Genomic DNA, 7,084 nt, shown 5'->3' with positions numbered 1-7,084 from the left:
CGGTATTAAAAAAAATTACAGGAAAATTTTAGGGAGCATCGGTGTGTGCCTTATTGAGTTAATATACACAGAAAACAGTACAGAAGTATAAAAAGTATGTTTATGCACACAAATCAGTACAGAAATTTAGGAAACAGGCCTCATACATACATGAATACAGTTCTCAAATTTAATTAATGATAAATTGCACTGATGAGAAGCTATGAAATAATAAACCGCAGTACAACAGATTGGCCCTATGTGCATATGTGGTGGTGATATTATTACTATTGGTAGGGTTAGTGGCACTATTATGTTTTATTATGCAGGTGAGACTCACTGAGATGGATTTAGATTGACTCTTTTTCACTGGAGTTCTGGTCAAGGTGCCCAGCCAGACATGAAGCTTGAGACAAAAACAAAAATGCAGTTTACACAGTTCAAAATAAAGACTATCAGTGTACGTCAATAAAAATGGATCCAGTGACGATACGGCAAAGACAGCCCGGCGTTATCCCTCTCAGAGTCCCTCAGCGATGACTTCAAAACTCCAAAAGGAACCAATTTATCAAGTTAATGTGTAAGCCTACACTACATGTCAAATTGATTCATTTACTAATGTTCCCTCTGTCGCTGCCAGCTGAGTGTCTGGAGTCTCTGTGGCTCTCCAGGCCCATGTTGACTCATAAAGCCCCCATTGTGAGAGTCACTATCAGCTCTTATCTCTCTGTTATTACTGAGGGGGCTGCCATGGCGACAGAGAAAACACTGTGTCATCTGTCACATCTGCTCTGTGTGTGTGTGTGTGTGTGTGTGTGTGTGTGTGTGTGTAGGCGGATATGTCCACATGTGCATCTTTGAAGGCAGAAATCCTCTCCGGAGGGGAGCATCACTGCAGATGAAAAAAAAAATAATATCTAAGAGGCACGTCTTCTTTGTTAGCTGTGGATTTGCCTGTCATGCTCTTCCAAGCACATCTGCACTCATACATTAAAGGGGAAAAAAAACTAAGTCTCACCAGAGATTACTGCAATCACTACCAAAAACCTCTGAGACAAAGATGCAGAGAGATAGTGGTAATGACAGTGGCTGCGGTGTGACTGGTTCCCAGACGTGTCAGTCACTGCCGGCCTGCAGAGCCTTCACTTTGTGACAGCCTGGAGGAAAGTGGGTGGGATTTCCTTTGGGAGCGCGTGGTTGGACAGCGGGCTCGGAGGCAGTGTCTGCTTATTTGATAAGAAGTCGTCCGTCAGGAAGGAAAATAAACAGTCGAGCGTGCTGCTACTGGAGAGCCAGAGGAAGAGCTGTTACTAGAGCACAACACAATATTTACACTGCTGGACGGACCCACAGCCACATAGACACCCTCACACATGCACACACACACACACACACACACACACACACACACACACCTGCATGCATTTGCGGACATGCAAACACAGAGGCGTGTACCTGCATGAGCACGGATGGAAAGCAGCTGCAGGAGTGAAAACATCTGCAGTATCACTGTCCAACAAATGAACAGGACTGTGGTGACTGCAAAGTTTAGTTTTTTGTTTTTTGGCATATATGCAGTTGATTGTGCATGCGAGGGCAGGCCTATACTGGATGTGCACATCCTCTCTGCATGTATGTGAGAGTATCTCGAGCAGTGCATTTGTTTGTTTAGATAAGGAAGGAGGGGAGAGCTGCGGCAGCCCTGACCCCTAGCCTGGCTCTGAGCCCCGCCCTCCGGCTGTGACTGACAGATAGCATCAGCACAGCTCCTTATCAGCTCCGGCTGCTGGAATGGGCTCTGCGTTCCCCTGCCCGTCTGATCTGGGATCTGCCTGCCAGCAGTGCAGTTTTGGGAGGTGTGTGTGTGTGTGTGTGTGTGTGGGAGGGAGGGGGTTGGATTCGTGAGGGCAGGCCATTATGATGGCACATCATTTAAGAAATGCCAAGGCATCCACACACACACATGGGAACTCGCAAACAAGTGTAGGTACATTTGTCTCTGAAAACCACAAACTTTATGACCTTTAATTCATTTGATGTTTGAAATCTGGGGAGGTTTGAATATAATTGGTTCTAATTCCACACTAATAACTTCCTCGCTCCGTATGCCCTGCTGATAGATTGATTTGTTTGTTTTGTTTTTCCTGGTTTTGATTTTCTTTTTCCTCTCAACGGCATCATCAATGAGGTTTTGTCCCTCAGCGCACTCCAAGACATAAAGGTGCACTGCGCCAAACTGCCTGGGGTCAAATGAAGTGAGGAACCTTTAGACTCAACTGGCAAAAAAAGCACCTAATTTGATGGCTGATGGTAGCGTAATATCTAAAAAAAAAAAAAAAAAAAAAAAGATATCCTGCATGTTTCTGCTAATCTTTTCCCAAAGTAAACAGTCATAATTGGTCATTGGTTTCCTTTCATTCCACTATGATATGAAAATGAGCTTTCAGAGGCTTCAGACTTTCTTCACACCGGTATCCCATCACCGTAATAAAGTCGCCCACATTAGTTTTCCCAAAAGCAGCAGCACTGTCGTGTTTTGATGACTGGAAACCGGGTGGAGTGAAACGGCCCCTCCGCCGCAAAATCCTCCCCAGGGAAATGTTTGTTTGTTTTACCCAGCGCATTAACAGTCCTGTGGTTTATGAATGGAGGAAAAATGGATTGTTGCAATGTAAAATCTGGGTAAATTGCACTGAATGGGCCAAACATTCAAAATCACTAACACGGTCCTTTAAATAAACGTTGGAAGCGAAATTAAAATGTTGTGGATACCCTTTTTCCTTACCAGCCTCTTATGCTATTTGCCCTTATGCTATGAAGAGAACAGAACTTCATATTAAATTCTAATATTTATTATAAGATGCCAAATATGTCCTGCTGAATGTGTATAAAATGATGCACAAGAGATCTAGATATTTTCTGTTTGACGAAATGGTGCAGCTGTAAAGCAATAGCATCTTGGATTTGAATATTTCACTCATTATACAAGCGTGACGTACCTTCAGTGAAGCATTTCAACCAGCAGATGCAGAACATGTATGTGACACTGTTGTACAATATGGAAAAAAATATGATATCATAACCTATCCAGCATAAAGAGACTAGAAACCCTGACATGGCTGCAAAGAGCTGCATTTAACACATTTCTTACCTGCTGCTAATTTTTCTCAAGAGCCGTATGTAACTGTGCTTCATCTGACCCAGAAGGCTTCAAACGGTCATTTTCACAAATGTCACAAATAAACTGTCACAAATTCCTCATTACTGTATGGCTTTTTAGCACAAACAGTGTGAAAGCTCTGTGCCACCAGATATGATGCTAATGTGCTTCATACGTTTGTGAAAAAACTGAGTCTGCTTCTCTGGCTGACATTTCAACACGTTTATCTCGTGCCTGCGATGTTCAGTGACTCTGGGAAACTCGTGGGCCATGTGAGCATGGAGCGAGGTGAAATGGTGCTCCAGGTTTGAAGCTTCAAAATCTGACACATCAAAGAAGACAGTTTCCCATTTCGTTCCAAATAAAAAAACGATTCCTTCCATTCAGGTGAGAGTGTCCTCAGCTTTGCATTTTCCTGCCTCTGCCATGGCGATTCAGTCACTTAGTCTGACAAACTTCTGCATCTGCACAAGTATATTTTATGTTTGCGCTAAACTAGGTGCATTTTGGTTCATCAGCAATGTATTTTAAAATGTGAAAAAGCTGCACAGGAGCAGGCAAAAAGCTGCAGGTTCACGACACCGCTTCTACTGTGAAGCCACTCAAGGAGCAGTTTCAAGGAAAGTCAGACTTTAAAACACAGTCTGGTTAATTTTATTTAACCGAATCACCTCACAACTTCATTCCATGGACTTATACCAGTGTAACAACGCAGGCTAATACACACACAGACACACTCTCTTGCTTTTTCGTCAGAATTAGTCATAACGAGAGGTACTGCCAGTGGACGACTTGTGTAAGTGTGTTTGTGTGTGTGTGTGTGTGTGTGAGTGTGTGTGTTATTGCTCTTGGATAGTAGGCCGTCTTGTATTCCTTGTGCTTGGGAGTCTCTGTAAGTCATTTGGTGTGTTTTTTGGAGTGGGTGAGATCATGCTTCACTGCTGACACTGAACATAAAGACGCATTGAGTCGAGTGGGACCATAGGCCAAGTCTGGAGGTACAGGGAAACAGAGATCTGCGTATGCACACACACACACACACGCACACACACAGGCACACACACACACATAGACCCGGGGCAGTGAGTGTAGAGGGCTCCAGAGGGCCAGGGGGACTATCGTTTTCCCCGTTAATTATGACCGTCTGGCAGGCTGGAGAGCAGGAAGTCGGACGGAGAGAGAGAGAGAGAGAGAGAGAGAGAGAGAGAGAGAGAGAGGGAGAGGGAGGAAGGGAGAGAGAGATGGAGAGAGGGAAGCATGGAGGAAAGGCGGAGAGAGAGATAGATGATAGGAGGGGAAGGAGATTGAGGGGGTGGGGTGAGAAAGAGAGTCAAAATAAGGGAGGAGAAGGGAAAGCCAAGATGGATGATGGGAGGAATCGGGAAAAGTATGAGAGGGGAGGTGAGCGATAGAGAGACAGATCCAAATAAAACCATATGTAGGGAGGGCTTGGATGATAAAACCAGGTGCTTGATAAAAGGTGGAATGTCATTTTTTTCCCCTTACGTTGATCTTTTTTCAACCATGTCAGGTTTTTGGATGTTTTCTCCTCCTCCTCCCTCTGTCTCTGTCTTATCCATCACGTAGGTCTCCTTCACCTCTGAAGTACAAACTGCACTCCCCGACCTCGCTTTTCTTTCCAGCCTTTTGACCCTTTCAGCAACGTGGCCTTGTACCTATAACTTAACTTTACTATCCACCTTTTTTTGTGCCATCCTGCCCTCACCGTCGGGCCGTTCTTCACCCGACTCCCCGCGGGGCATCCATGTGAGCGAGAGCATAAACATCAAGGACGTCGATGGAGCAATGCGGCAGGCCGTATATTTGGATGTAAAAGTGTGTTGCGCAAAGCTGAGGCGCTGCCAGGAGAGCTTGGAGATAGTGACGGGACGGCGTCCAGGCCAGCCCGGGCCAGTCCGGGCCAACTCAGGCCAAGCCGGGGCCAAGCAGCTATATGAGCTGATCTGAGCTGAGTGGGCCTGGGATTTAACTGGCTCCAGGTCCAATTAGGACTGTCTGCTGCATCTGGACACAGTTAGGGTTAGAGTCAAAACTTACACTTCACCCCAGTAGGAGTACAGAGTCACAGCTTAGCCTGTAGGCCGGCTAGGCTCGAAGTGTATACACCACAAAGAGCGGGGCCGAATTTACTGCTCCTCAACAGTCATAACATGGTTACACTGATAAAGCCTGAAAGAGGAGAGAGAGCCATTTGAAATTGAGTGAAGCTGGCATGGCGCTGTCAGATTGTGTCAATAACAGGATTTTTTCCGTGTTGCAACATAGCCGTGTTTCAGGGCTTGCTGAGGGCACGCACTTACTGGAAAAACTGAGATCCCAAAACGACAAGCCCTCTCAGTTGTACCTTCACGTGTGAGTTTAAGTGAGCAGACCTGTGCCAAGAAACACCTCAGCTCTACGGTTCTCTGTTCACTAGAAAACAAAGAAACAAACAGAAAATATCTTTTTTTTTTTTTTGATTTGACGTTTTATTACAGGATGCAAAATTGGATGTTGAACCCTTATAGTGGATAATTTGGTTGTTGTTTGAACAGGAAAACTATAAACTTTTATTTTTTAATCCATCTTTACAACTTATTTAGTCTCATATGCTGTGTTAAAAAAAAAAAAAATCTGCTTTTCTTCATACAAGTGAAAAAGTCTGCCAGCAGGATGAGATAACCTGATTTGTTTACATGCAGTTTCTCTCCTCTCTTCTCAAAAAAAAAAAAATGTTGAAACACAACAGAATTAGTCAGCTCAACCCACTGATACCAAGAAAATGACACTTGATTCAAGAAAATACCTGGAAACAAGTTGATTTTCAACCCAATTTAACTTTTTTTTTTTTTTTTTTTAAATAAAAACAACCAAGAACCAGAAAAAAATTACTTAAACATTGACTGAAGACTTAAATATGACACTAAATGACTTCTATATTATCCAACGTTCCACATCTTAGACGTCATAAAGGCTCAGATTTGTGCCACAAGGAGTTAAAAACATACCATTCTGGCCTCTCAGGAGTGAAGTGATGCTTTATGGAAACCAGGCTCTGCACATGCAGTAGTGACCCACTTGCAGCTACCAAACCGACGTCTCAAGCTCTGTTGGCCAACTTTGAAACCCTGGACAGACACCAGGGTGAACAATCCCTCAAACAAACAAACAATAAACAAACAAAAACTCTCACTTAATAAAAAACTGTAACAACAAATTAGATCCATAGTCTCAGTGGAGGTACGAGGCGCTTCTCTGCAGCTAAACAATGTCTAATCGCAGCAGACACACACACACACACACACACACACACATACACACACTGCGTTTCCAGATTATGACGCACACACAAACTCACCCTGAGGTCCGACCCCACCTGAGCTTGGCTCTGTGTCTCTGCAGCACAATCACACTGGAATGAGAACCAATAACAGCCTTTTACCCTCTGTATCCTTCAGACCCCTGAACACACACACATGCACACACACACACGCACACACACACACACACACAGAAAAAAAAGCTTTACATCAGTAAGAATGAAAAAGAACAATAAAATCTCCGGATATGAAAAGTTCCTGGGGCAATAATGCACAGCCGAACTGGAGGTATGTGAGTGTGTGTATGTGTGTGGGTATGTGTGTGTGAGTGTGTGTGTGTGTGTGTGCCTCATGGGGGGAATGCAGCTGAAATGGAAAGCCTGCCATAAATCTCTCTGCTCCACGTTGTTCTGAGAATTTTGATTGTGTCTGGATGTGCATGCCCACGGCACCGTTCGGCATCTCAGATCTTATTTTTTTTTTCTTCCTTTTTTCTCCGTCTTTATAATATTCAAGATTCATCATCATCATCATCTCGCGGATGAAGCTGCAGTTCAGAAAGGTCATGAAACTCGATGAATCTGGGCTCTGCGGTGGCATTTTCCCATTTACTTTTTCTGTGAAA

Source organism: Myripristis murdjan, chromosome 20 (assembly GCF_902150065.1).
Source record: "Myripristis murdjan chromosome 20, fMyrMur1.1, whole genome shotgun sequence".
NCBI lineage: Eukaryota > Metazoa > Chordata > Actinopteri > Holocentriformes > Holocentridae > Myripristis > Myripristis murdjan.
The sequence above is the reverse complement of the archived record's forward strand: the minus strand, read 5'-3'. Positions refer to the sequence as shown.